Genomic DNA, 14349 nt, shown 5'->3' on the forward strand with positions numbered 1-14349 from the left:
TTCCTGTCATCTTGGAATTACGCACTTCAGAGATTGGCTGTGATTAGATGCATGAGGCTGTGGGGATGTTTCAAGGAGTCTCCCCACCTCATTTCCTGTTTGCTGTAATAGGATAACAATATCAAGCAACAGCCTCAGAGATTTTTTTTTTTTAAAAAGCTTTATTTTATATTTTATATTTAAAATATATATATGGTTTTAACTTTATATAAATGATCATATTTATATAATAGGGCCTATATAAATTATAATTTATGTAATGTTTTATTATTACATATAATATTGTATATTATATATATCAGCAATATTAAGCAACAGATTTTTTTTATTTAAAAAAGCAATAATTTATTTGTAATAATGTAATACATAAAGTATTAATTTTATATAAATTATAAAATGTATATATTATAAAATACTATAAAATGTGATTTTTTTTTATTAAAAAGCTATATTTTATTTTTAATGTAATATATAAAATATTAATTTTATATTTGATCATATTTATATAATATATAAATTATAAAATACACACATATATTATAAAATACTATAAAATGTGACAGTGTTTTTTAACAAATATATATTAATTTATAATATAAATGTGTAATAGATAAAGTTATATATGTATATACATCAGCTATATTAAGCAAAAGCCTGTGATGTTTTAATTAAAAAAGCTATATTTTATTTTTTAATAATGTAATACATGAAATATTAATTTTATATAAATTATAATGTTTATGTAATGTATAAATTAAAATTACATATATTATAAAAATGTATTATAAAAAGTTTCTTTAACAAATAAATAAATATATAATATAATATGAATTTATATAATGTTATACATATCAGCAATATGAAGCAACAGCACCATATAAATTTATTATTTAAAAAAATACTGAATAATTATTTACAAATAGTATATTTATGTAAGCTATATATATATATATATATATACACACACACACACACACACATATATATATATATATATATATAATATGTATATATATACAATATACATATATATTAAAGTGAGGATACAAATTTAGTCCAGCTCTATGGTGCTGAGACATTTTCCAAGACAGTTTGCACCCAAAATCGATCCAATGTCTGAATGATGCGGGTCATTAAAGATTCATCTGCAGCGAGGCTGTTTACAACTTAGGGATGAAACAAATGATGATGATGAGAACTTCTAGGGACTCACAACTACAAAAACATTACAAACAAAGTGCTGCAGTGGGAAGAGGAATCTCCTCAGAGCTTGTTTGGAGATACAAATGCAGGCTGTGAGTATTTCATCTCATACATGATACAACAGAAACACCTTTCAACAGTTACTCAGTCACAGTGGAAGCTACAGTAATATGTTAAACTGGTCTTTCTGAAGCTTACCTATGTTTGGTTATTTGTCAGAAGGGTTTTGCTTCATAGTAGGCTGGTGTTATGGTAACTAAGCAACTATTTCTAGTCATGGTTTGCACCAGCTTGTCAGCTGGTCAGGTTTGCTGGTTTTAGAGGGGTTTTTGGCGATTTGTAGAGCTGTTCATACTGGTCTTGTTTGTTGTTTTTGGGATTTGTCTGCTGGTTAGACTGGTCTGGTTTGCTGCTGGTTTATAGGGGTTTGGGATACATGTTAGCTGATCAGACCTTTTTAGCTGGTTGGGCTGGTAGAGTTTGCTGTTTTAGAGGGGTTTGGGGCACATGTTAGCTAAACAGATCTTTTTAGCTGGTTAGGCTGGTAGAGTTTGCTGGTTTAGAGGGGTTTGGGATACATGTTAGCTGATCAGACCTTTTTAGCTGGTTAGGCTGGTAGAGTTTGCTGGTTTAGAGGGGTTTGGGATACATGTTAGCTGATCAGACCTTTTTAGCTGGTTAGGCTGGTAGAGTTTGCTGGTTTAGAGGGGTTTGGGATACTTGTTAGTTAGCTAATCAGACCTTTTTAGCTGGTTAGACTAGTAGTGTTTGCTGGTTTTAGAGGGGTTTGGGACACTTGTTAGCTGATCAGACTTTTTTTTTAAGCTGGTTAGGCTGGTAGAGTTTGCTGTTTTAGAGGGGTTTGGGGCACATGTTAGCTAAACAGATCTTTTTAGCTGGTTCGGCTGGTAGATTTTGCTGTTTTAGAGGGGTTTGGGATACATGTTAGCTGATCAGACCTTTTTAGCTGGTTAGGCTGGTAGAGTTTGCTGGTTTAGAGGGGTTTGGGGTACTTGTTAGTTAGCTAATCAGACCTTTTTAGCTGGTTAGACTAGTAGTGTTTGCTGGTTTTAGAGGGGTTTGGGACACTTGTTAGCTGATCAGACTTTTTTTTTAAGCTGGTTAGGCTGGTAGAGTTTGCTGTTTTAGAGGGGTTTGGGGTACTTGTTGGTTAGCTGATCAGACCTTTTTATCTGGTTAGGCTGGTATTGTTTCCAGGTTTTAGAGGGGTTTGGGACAATGTCTCCCAGTTTGTTTGAGTTTAATGTGAGACCAAATATTCACTATATGAAACTTATGAACTTATGAACTTTGACCAGGCCAAAACATGTGCCTGATGGACTTGGTATCAAACCACTTCTTGATTGTCTTTGCAGTTTGAGCATTGTTTTTTTATTTTTATTTTTTTAAATAACATCTGATCATTCCTCTTTACATAACTTTTCATTTGTGAGAAGCAAGCCATTGTGCAATATTCTCCTGTACTCCAAAGCATTAAGTGACTTTTCTCAGGGAAGTAGCTCACCAATAACAGCAGCTAAAAGGCTCCCCACACAATGACACATCTACCCCCATGCTTCACTGTGGTAGAGATGCATTTATTATTATGTTTCTCACCAGATTTTCCAAGACACTGCTCTGGAGCATCACCATGCAATTCGTCTTTGCTCACCTGGTTTAGAAAGCAAGCATCATTCCAGGCCCTTGTTTCCTCCAAGCCATGAATTCTTTGTGTGATTTCTAAGCATTGTTCTTTTTGGCACTTTTTGGCTTTGTCTTTTGTACTTGATTTGTACCTCATGCTGCCGGCTAGAATAATTGCCACAAGCACTTTCTTGCATGTCACTACAGTAAGAAAGCATCTGCCTGGAAGATGAATATAAATGTAAATGTAAAAAGTGCTGTTAAAACGTCCTTCGGAGCAGAATGTTTTACAGAACAGCTTATGGCATACCTATCAGTCATAGTGAAGGGTATACGATACATGATGATAGATTTCACAATGAACAGGGAAGCAGATGGCCTTACTGAACTCCTGTCTGTAATGCAACGGTGATGCTTCACTTTTCTTGTTCCTCAAAGCACTAAAAGGTCTAAATGCAGGACAAGGCAGGCTGCCATAATATGCAAACATAAAGAAAAGCCCAGACTGAATTTTTAATTCAGTCTCAGCAAAGCCCCACTCAAACCGCTAAGAGAGGTCACGGATGGAAGCTAATGGACATCTCAACTATTCAGAGCAGCACACAAATTAGCCTTGAGGTCAAATTAGAATCGTGCAATTACTATTCACAAATGGATGGATTTTAATACATTACCTGGTTCTTCCATCATATTTAAACAAAAATATCCCCTGTCAGCTCATACGTGCTGCATTTATTGCATCCAAATACATTTGAAATAAACCAGACAGTAGTTTTAGTGAGTTTGTGTTGTAAGTTTGACCTGGATGACAGCTTTAACACAAGCTTCTTTGAATTCAGATTATGCCTCGTGTATTGCTCCAGTGGGCTTTTCTTGGGTTGGCGGAGTGACAAATTTTGGGTCTGTCTTTGGCTTGTTTTGAAGAGATAATGCAACGGCAGGCCTTAAGGCAGTGCTATAGTCATTAGAATGCCATGGAAGCGCTCATGAGAGGCTACAACTGCTACCCTGGACTAGAAGAGTGCAATTTTTAGAACAGTTGCATCACAATGGCGTCATGTTTCATTTGGCGTGAATGTACTGTAAATGAGTCGGGGATTGAAGTTCATTCAACGGGTTGCAATCTTAAAGGGATAGTTCACCCAAAAATGAAAATTCTGTCATCATTTACTCACCCTCATGTTGTTCCAGACCTGTAAGTCTTTCGTTCATCTTTGGAACACAAATGAAGATCTTTTTAATGAAGTCTGAGAGCTTTCTGTCCCGTCATAGACAGCTATGCAACTGACACTTTGATGCTTCAAATAGTTCATAAAGAGATCGTAAAACTTATCCATATGAATTGAGTGGTTTAGTTCAAATTTTAGTTCAAAGAGACACAATTGCTTTATATGATAAACAGATTGAATTTAGGCTTTTATTTGGAACGACGTGAGGGTGAGTAATTAATGACGGATTTTTCATTTTTGGAGATTTCAGGATTTTATATTATGTCTAATTTTCCCAAATGATGTATTGATGTAATGTTTTATCTGCTTAACAACACCAAATTGTAACAGGCTTTATTTCTGTCCCTCACAGCCTCATCTTGATTCACATGCAATAAAAAACGGCGTTTACCATGACTAAGATCTGCTGTGAGCTTTGGCGTGAAGTTGAGGGTAGTTTTGAATGCCTTTTGGGTGCTTCTCATGTTGATTTCATTAAGAAATGCATCAGTTTTTCTGAGGTTACGCTCTAATCATCTTTGAAACAGTATTTCATGTTGGTCTGATTCAATACAGAGTAATAAAACCCAAGCAAGCAGCACATCTCCTTGTGGCCACTCCAAAACCTCATTTTGTGCAAGTCACACAAGATTAAGCCACTGCCGGCCATGCTGATTACACTCCCAGTCTAATATCACGGCTGTATTTTTTTCCCAGTATCTTTCTTTATGAGACAGATGAGACCATACTCTTCAATTCAGAGGCATCTGCGGAGTTTCTTGATATTAAAAGGCTCGTTAACATCTATTGCTTGACTCCCCAGTGATTGTGTTATGTCCTGTGTGTGACCTTTGGGATGGTGCAGATTAATAAACATGGAAGACGGAGGAGCGAGTGACTAATCATGCCAGTGGTTTATTATTAGTCCAGTGTAGAAATGAGCTCAAAGCTCCTTCGGGATGCTGCAGGTCCCCCAGACGCCTAGTGTTTTTACTAGAGTAGTTTGGTTTATTTCACCATATTGACCCTCATATAATGGAGAACATTATGACCATCATTCTCCATCATCTGGTCTAAAGTTATTGAGGTTTGATTAAACCACCAATCCACTTATTTATTTTAAAAGACTTCTAATCATAAGGATAGTTCACCTAAAATGAAAATTCTGTCAGCATTTACTCGCCCTCATATTGTTTCAAAGCTGTGTTATATTTTGTATGTAAAAGGAGACTTTTTTCATAGAGTTTCTTTCTGGTGGCATCTCCAACTAGCTCCCTAATCGTTAAGATTAAATCAAAGTTTTATGTTTAACATACATTAATATTTTTAAACGTCTACATGTATTATCAGACATGGAGCAAACCAAGGGTTGAATTCAAACAGAAGTGAATATTGTTTGTTTAGAATTCCCTTTCAAGGCTTTCAGAGCAACACGTCACTGACTAGAATTGCGCTTGGAGTGTTTGGACTCACATTTATACAGCATATTTCACCATATGATTTTTTTCCCTGTTAAAGGGATAAGTTTAGGTTTGGTCTCCCTATATCATATATATATATATATATATATATATATATATAAAATTTATTTATTTATATATGGTTAACAAAAACAAAGTGAATAGGAAATCTGATGTGTGATGAATCTGTGGTACTTCCATTTCTTTTCATTTTATCTATTTCAAAAATAAATGTGTCACATATAAACGCAAAACAAAAATTTTAATAAAAAATGTATAGTTTTTACTATTTTTAGCTTTTCTATTCTTATGAAAGCTAAAATAGTTGGGGGAAATGTTTAAACAACATCAAAAATCACCAGCAGGAGAAGCAAAGACAAGGAAATTATAAATATTATAATATTATAAATATATAAATATTATAAATGTTTATATTTTAGATCTGACGGGATGGTTTTCGCGGGAAATTGCATACATACGTCACTTGCCTTTCTGTTCTTCATATCCATAAATAGAGAAAAGTTGCTCCAGCTATTTTGACGAGCTTATGGTGGAGTGTTGTGTGGGAGTGTCAGGTTATTTGTCACAACGAGCGAGAAGGTTATAGAGCCGCTAAATTTCGAATCTCCAGGGAATCACCCGTTTAAAAACGGCGTCTGGTGGAAAAAGAGACCGCGAATCAACACTGGCTTGGCTTTCGGAGATGGCGAGAACTGATTTGAAATGTTGCAAAAGCGACGCGAAGATGGCGTTTTTATTACTCAACGGGTGGGTAAGGTATTTTATTGAACAGATAAAATGTATCTCTCTAATAGACAGAGTTCATTGTAAAGCATTATCTATTGTGAAGGTTCATTTCATGGTTGTTGTAGCGCTGTGCTGGAATTTATTTTCAAGGAAGTGCTGTGTCTATTAATGGGTAAAGGTACAGTAACATCTTCAACTTGAGTTCCTTATTTACATCTAAACTGGTTACATCTCTTAAGCCTAGTAATGAAAGTTTAAAGTTTTATGAGCAGTAGGATAACTATTCATCCGTACAGTCACACAGAGCCAAAGCACAACGAAACACTCAAAGTTCTTCCGCACAACGCATGCAGTTTTGTTTTTAACCGCTAGAGGGTCATAGTGTACCTTAAAAAATAATTGTTGTATACTACCATTCGTTTATGTTTTTGAAATTCTCTTGATCTCTTAAAATACAATAATAACCGTAAAATTGTGAAGTGTTGCTATAATTTAAAAGAACAGATTTTTATTTTGATATATTTTAAAATGTAATTTATTCCTGTGATGCAAAGCTGAATTTTCAGCATCATTACTCCAGTCTTCAGTGTCACATGATCCTTCAGAATTAATTTTAATATTCTGATTTACTGTTCAAGAAACATTTCTTATTATTATCAATGTTGAAAACGGCTTATTATTATAAACTGTCACTTTTGATCAATTTAATGCATCCTTGATGAATAAAAGTATTAATTTCTTAAAAAAAAATTGACCATTCTGATAAATATATATATATATATATATATATATATATAGTTTGCAATACATAGGCAGTGATAACCACTGCATACTAATTACTATTAAAATTATTAAATTATTAGAAAATTACTAAAACTATTAAAATTAATAAGCTCATGGTAGAAACTAGACCTTTTGACCAGTTATAGGCAATGCACAGCAGTTTATTGTGAGAAGTCAGTAGGCATTTTCCAGTATAATTATAGCTAGCCATAGATATATATTCTGTACAAACGTGTTACATCCTGATACCCCATTATGAGCAACAAAAACAAGGCTTTTCACAGCCATCTTAATTGAGCTGGCTGCTGTCCAGTGATTTGTGTGCAATATGTCTTTTGTATCTTTCATATTATTTCTTCCTTCTGCACAAGTGTTATTTGTCTCAGACTGATGCAGTAAGGCCCTTTTTCCAAATAGTTATTTGCTTTATGACCACACCGCGAGAACACTCTGACATTACTCTTACTCACCTCCCAGACCCACATAATAATGGTACAAATTTGATTCTGAAATGGTTGCTTGGCTTTTCAAGTGTTATGGTGGGTGTAAATTAGCACTTTTGATTGGTTCGCATGGTTGTTATAGAGATGGATGGTGGTTGAAGGCATCTAAATTTCCTAGGAAGTCCATCTGTTCAAGGGGGAGACCCAGAAACATGTTTGCCAGAGAAGAGCCTCTGCAGTGAGCCTCCTCCCTACATACTAGCCCTTCGCAGATGGAAAAAGCCATTGCCAAAAGTCACCCACTAGGCGCGTGCACGTATACACACTTGACACATGCTATGCCAATGCAGTTTTTGCTCATTAAGGGTGATAAAGGAATTATTATTTGTAGAAAAGTCTGAAACGCATGAATAGAGACTAAATGATTGTATATAACTTGGGAGTTTGATTGATGCACTGCTTGTGTGGAAAACTGCAAGGAGTGAGAATAATGAAAAGACCTGACATTAAATTAATAATGGTGTAATGAGGGGTAGAGGCATCTGCCTTCAGAACTGCTTTAGTTCGTCATGTTCGTCTGATATACATGATCTGAATTTGGTGTACAGTGGGATATTGCACCATTCTTTAAGAATAACTTTAATTATTTAAGAGCTCTGAGAGATGAAGTATGCAAAGGTCAGACTTTTCAGTCTGTGCTCTAGACAGTCCCTTTAAAGTTCAGTGATGGATACATTTAGTGATACTGGTTTTGTAATAATTAGTTCACAGTGTCATAATTATGCAAACATTTTAAGTTTTGTATATATATATATATTGTTAATCCGTAGGGTTTAATATGGAGTCGACCCACCCTTTGCAGCTATAACAGCCTCAACTCTTCTGGGAAGGCTTTCCACAAGGTTTAGGAGTGTGTTTATGGGAATTTTTGACCATTCTTCTAGAAGCGCATTTGTGAGGTCAGGCACTGATGTTGGCGAGAAGGCCTGGCTCACAGTCTCCGCTCTAATTCATCCTAAAGGTGTTCTATCGGGTTGAGGTCAGGACTCTGTGCAGGCCAGTCAAGTTCCTCCACACCAAACTCGATCTTATGGACCTTGCTTTGTGCACTGGTGCGCAGTCATGTTGGAACAGGAAGGGGCCATCCCCAAACTGTTCCCACAAAGTTGGGAGCATGAAATTGTCCAAAATGTCTTGGTATGCTGAAGCATTAAGAGTTCCTTTCACTGAAACCCATTCCATGAAGCTCTCTACGCATTGTTCTTGAGCTAATCTGAAGGCCACATGAAGTTTGGAGGTCTGTAGCTATTGACTCTGTAGAAAGTTGGTGACTTCATGCGCACTGTGTGCCTCAGCATGCGCTGACCCCGCTCTGCGATTTTACGTCACCTATCACTTCGTGGCTGAGTTGCTGTTGTTCCCAATTGCTTCCACTTTGTTATGATACCACTAACAGTTGACCGTGGAATATTTAGTAGTGAGGAAATTTCACGAATGGACTTATTGCACAGGTGGCAACCTATCACGGTACCACGCTTGAATTCACTGAGCTCCTGAGAGCGACCCATTCTTTCACAAATGTTTGTAGAAGCAGTCTGCATGCCTAGGTACTTGATTTTATACACCTTTGGCCATGGAAGTGATTGGAACACCTGAATTCAATGATTTGGAGGGGTGTCCCAATACTTTTGGCAATATAGTGTATATATATACACAGTCAAACCAAAATTTATTCAGACACCTGGAACATTTCATTATTACACTTTATTCACTGTAGTTTAAAGGGGACATCGGATGCAAAATTCACTTTCACATGGTGTTTGGACATAAATGTGTGTTAGCAGTGTGTCTACACAACCACCCTATAATGATAAAAATCCACCCAGTGCTTTTTTTTTTTAATCCCCCCAAATCATAAAGCACTTTGTCAGATCAAGCCGTTCACAGATTCTTGGCAAAGTGACGTAAATTTGCACAGGCCCCTCCCACGACTGTTGACACTGCCGTTTTAGCATAGACCCACCCAGAGTGAGCTGTAAATAGAGAGTCCGCCATCATTTCGACGCCGGCGTTTGTTGGGTCGGGGAATGTCTGAGCAGTGTGGTATGATTTTCAACAAACAACTAGCTCTGACGTAATCTGACCTGGCTACGAACCGTTGCCATGACGATGAGGCAAGTCCCCTGCAAAGACTGCTGTTTGATCGCGCCGGCGCCCCACGCACACACAACAAAGCACTGCAAACGTGATATCGCAAATTGTTCATTATCAAAATAATACAGTCGAACAAACATATATGTCGTCATTTCTATTTAGAACCTTCTCACTGTAATTCATAACTGCATGTTTATAATGAACAATGCATTAAGGTGATTGTCTTATTACAAACTGTGTACATTTTATATAAAGATAGCATGGTAACACTACAATAAGGTTTATAAAAGTGTTAGTTAATGACTAACAAGTAATTTTTCAAATGCATTTTAATCGTTTTTGAGCATTTATAACCTCATCAATAAGAATGGTGAGTTCAATGCAATACCTGCCAACTAGTGTTTACAGCCCGCCCACGGAAGATAGGGGTGGAGTGAACAATAGCTCATTATCATTTAAAGGGACATGAACCGAAACGGCTCGCTGTGAACAGAGCTGTTTTTGACAAGGTAAAAAGGGTGTTTTTTACACAACCATTCAGAAATTTTAATCAAAGTATGTTACAGACTTTTCATGAAGACCCTAAAGAATCATACTAACTTGTGGAAAATGGCCATCCGATGTCCCCTTTAAAAAAAAAAGGTAATAAAATATGACAAGATCTCAGAGTTAAACTGTGTCAGAAAAAAAAAAAAAATCTTAATTTTGTCAGATAACACTTAAGAAAAACATGGTCAGGTCAAAGTGTCTGAATATTTTTTGGTCCCAAGTTTTTATTTACTGTATGAAATATTTTTGGGTATAATATGTCATAGTTTACTTTATTTTGCTATCCTCACTTACATAAATGAACTATAGTGTCCTGCACCCACTAGTAAAAATATCTAATTATATCTAGTGTCTGAATAATTTTTGGTTTGACTGATATATATATATATAAAAATTTTAATAATAATTTTTCCCTTTCTCAAATCAAAATGTTTCAAACAAGGCATTTTGTGGGAATATTGTGTTATATCTAAAATTAAAATATTTAGAATACATTTAAGAATATATTTTACTGTCCATCCTAAAAAATAAAAAGCTCTCGGTTTTCCCCCAGGAAGTAACACAATTTTGGTGGTAAAATAACAACATAAAAAAAAAATCTGTCTGTTTTAGCAATGAATTTAATGAATTCTGTGATGTTTTGACATTGTAGTTGGTTTAAAAATCCATATGATATTATAAAAAATTAAAAATGCTTAAAAATATCAAAATGAGTCTTATGTCAATCTATAACTGAGCAATGGCTAATTTTAGATCTTTATTGTCTTCCTGTTAGGCTCTTTCCTGTTCATTTTCTTGCCATCATGAAAATAATCATCATAACAGGAATAAAATCATAACCCTTCATTCTGGAATATGGAAACATCAAAGGAAAGTGCAGGACTGGGTTCAGCTGGTCCCATCCAATGAACCATTATTTCTTGGCATTAGGAAACCATTCAACCACATTTATCAGAATGATGATTCCTACATAAAAATCCATTCTGCATGGATCCCTCACCACGTTCACCAGATAGTGGGTTAAGGGCATCCTTGGGGTTTCTCTGACCGCAAACATGTAGGAAAGAGTGAAATAGTGATCAGGCAACCTTTATTGATTGAGCAGGAGTCCAGTTTCTGCTCTCCTTTAGCATCTTTCTGTTGGGTTAAGCATCTTTGTATGTTGGTTAGCTTCTGTTGGTTAAGTCTGGGCCCTATTTTAACGATCTAAGCACATGGTCTGAAGCTTATGCCGCAGGTTCACTTAGGGCATGTTCGAATCCACTTTTGCTAGTTTAACAATGAAAAAAAAAAAAGTGCTTGGTGTATAATAGGGCCCTGGGTCACAGGTTGTGATTCTGTGGTCATTTTCAGGCTGTAATTATTCAGCATTTGGCAGTAAACTTGTGAATTGTCTGTCTGTCTAATGTGAACATGGACTGTTAAGTAGTATCGCTTTACAATAAGGTTCACTTCAGTAATATCTACTAATATATAATAATATTATTCATAGATTATATATACACTGCCATTCAAAAGATTGGGGTCAGTAAGATTCTGACCCTAGGAGATTTTCACAGAAGATGCATTTATTTGATCAAAAATCCAGCAAAATATTTTAATATTTTTGCAAACTATGTTTGGAACTCTTCTTTTGCCTTTTTCACTAATTATCACTTCTTTTTTTTTCTTCTTTTTTTTTTTAAATAGACAGCTGATTTGCTCTCAACACAATGCAAATCCTTTTGTAATCATAGTGTTGGCCAACAGATGGCAGTATAAAGCTGTACTTCATACTATCTTTTTTTAATTGTTAGCACACTAAGGCTGTGATCATTTTTACAGATGTTTTTTGAAAAAATATGTGGCTGCTGTTTATCTTACAGAGACATCCAGCTTAGTTTGTGACTCATCATGAGCTCAAGTTTCAAAAATAACAGTAAATAAATGAGTAAAGATACTGATACAGACTATATTTCTCTAATAAAAAGTACACCATCAGTACAGTACTTCAATATACCACTTCATTTCATGGTTTCTGGTTCATATTAAGAAATGAGAGGTCCAAGATTTCATCAGAGATCAGGTCTGTCAAGAGAAGCAGGACATCTGCGAGTACTGAATACTAAATATTATCTTAAGATGGCGCACGATGGACTCATTGGATATTGAGAGAAAAGAAAAAGTAATTTTGTCAAGAGAGGAGATTTTGAGAGAATTACCCCTACTTCACCTGTTCAAGCTGGAGTAAATGGGATTTGTCCAGCGGAAGGTTTATTTCTGTTCAGGCTTGACTTAGCCTATGTGTGTGTTTGCTTTGTAACCCACAAACATTCGAAGTTGGTCTAATCAAATCATTGCCCCAAGGTGGACTGAGAAAAAAACATTTACTAGTATTTCCTGTGGGGGGGAGAAAAAAAAAGAAAAAGGGGGAAAAAAAAAAAAGGTGTACAGAAGTAGGTCATCCTGTTAAGACTTCCTTCTGCTGTTATTTACTTTTAATACCAGGAAGTGATATTGCAACCTTTAGTTATTGAGCTCTGAATATGCAAGCACAGGCTCGCTGAGATATATGCATCTCTTATAGTGAGCAAACACATCATACGTAGCGGTGTACTTTTGTGGTTCACAGCATGCACTTTGTAAAATGATCTTAATCTACACTTGATTTTCATGAGATAGCTGCAAACATCTTTCATTTTAACGTTAAAGAAATAGTTCACTCAAAAATGAGAAATGAAAACAAACTACTTACTCTCAAGTTCTAAAATATGCGAGCTTTTTTATAACGATTCAACCTACAGATTGTTCCATGGAACAAAATAACAATATATGGATTTTGAGTGGCATGAGGGTGTAAATGATGGAAGACTTTGTGGGTGCCTGTTCCTTTAAGAGATTATTTATTGTGTGCTGGTTAAATGAGTTTTCAGCAAGACAGAAGTAGTAAGAGACAGGCAGAGGAGTCTGTGGTAAAATGCAGGTCAAGCTTTGAGCTCACACTCAAACCTCCTCATAAAGTTTTCAATGCATCGGTGAAAGCATGGATTACAACCACAGGCAAGAGTGCTATTAGGGCAAGAGGTTTGAAGCTATATGAGGGATGCCTCTGAAAGGTTTTAACATCACTCATGTTGGGAAGAAAGAAAAAAAGAAAAAAAAAAGCATAGAATATCTAACTGAATAAATTTATTCAGCATTTATCCCTTTTTTCCCCCCAAAGTACCTGACTGCTTATTTGCATTGTACTGTAAGATTAATGTTGAAAGAAATTACCCTCTGTGGTGTGAAGCAGGGTGGGGCCGAGAGCCGTGGGAGCAGAGCGAGGCCGCTGAAGCGAATGTTAATGAGGAACACCTGCGCCACGCACCAGTCTCGAGTCCCACAGAGGAGCTCTGGAAGGATAAGAGGAGGAGTGACGGTAGTTAAAGATGAGAGAGGACCAGGCTGTAAAGTGGAGTCCACTAATGGCAAGCTTGAAGAACCCAAATGCACTTTTATTAATTCCCAACATGAATCCAAACAAAAGACTTGAAACAGGAACATAGCACATACCAAACAGTGGTTACACAGAAAATACTTGACAAAGACGCATGGCAAACATGAGGGCTTAAATACACAGAGACTAATGACTAAACAAGACACACCTGTGAACATGATTAAGACAATTAACCAATAACAACATAACACATGAGACTAGAGAAGCACATGACATGATCACATGAGAGGCTTGTTCGAGATGCAGTATGCGGTACTTTGATGTATACGCCGATCAGTCTGGGCAGCGGCGATGCATCTCAAACAAGCCTGAGGACAAGGGAATCACATGATAAAGGGGAGCACATGGCAAACCAGGAAATAAGAAACATGAAACTAAACCAAAACTATAGGCTTGTTCGAAGATTGGCTGCCGCCTGATAAAAGCAATGCATTCTGGTTAGAAAATGTGTCCGACTTTGAATAGCGCTGCAGCCGCCTTATGATCACATGTGCCATCAAAGTACTGCAAGAGCAAAAATATATATATAGCCCTAGTCAGATTCTGTGATGACAAGGACGACGTGTGTTGCGTGTTTTTTCTTAGACAAGTTCCTGTATTTAACCAATCTTAATATTGAATATCTGAAATTCAAACAAAACACACAAAACATTAACAAAAATTAAGATTACGCTATATCT

The 14349-nt window shown here is 36.1% G+C and overlaps 1 long non-coding RNA gene across 2 annotated transcripts in view; it reads right to left on the reverse strand.

Moving 5' to 3' along the window:
- Positions 1-14349, reverse strand: part of LOC127494972 (uncharacterized) — a 90610-nt gene that overhangs the window by 21585 nt on the left and 54676 nt on the right. For both annotated transcript variants that reach the window (XR_007925022.1, XR_007925023.1), the window contains exon 3: positions 13447-13565. This is a non-coding gene — a long non-coding RNA (uncharacterized LOC127494972). The remainder of the gene's footprint in view (positions 1-13446; positions 13566-14349) is intronic.

The sequence above is a fragment of the Ctenopharyngodon idella genome, chromosome 15, assembly GCF_019924925.1.
Source record: "Ctenopharyngodon idella isolate HZGC_01 chromosome 15, HZGC01, whole genome shotgun sequence".
Taxonomy (NCBI): Eukaryota; Metazoa; Chordata; class Actinopteri; order Cypriniformes; family Xenocyprididae; genus Ctenopharyngodon; species Ctenopharyngodon idella.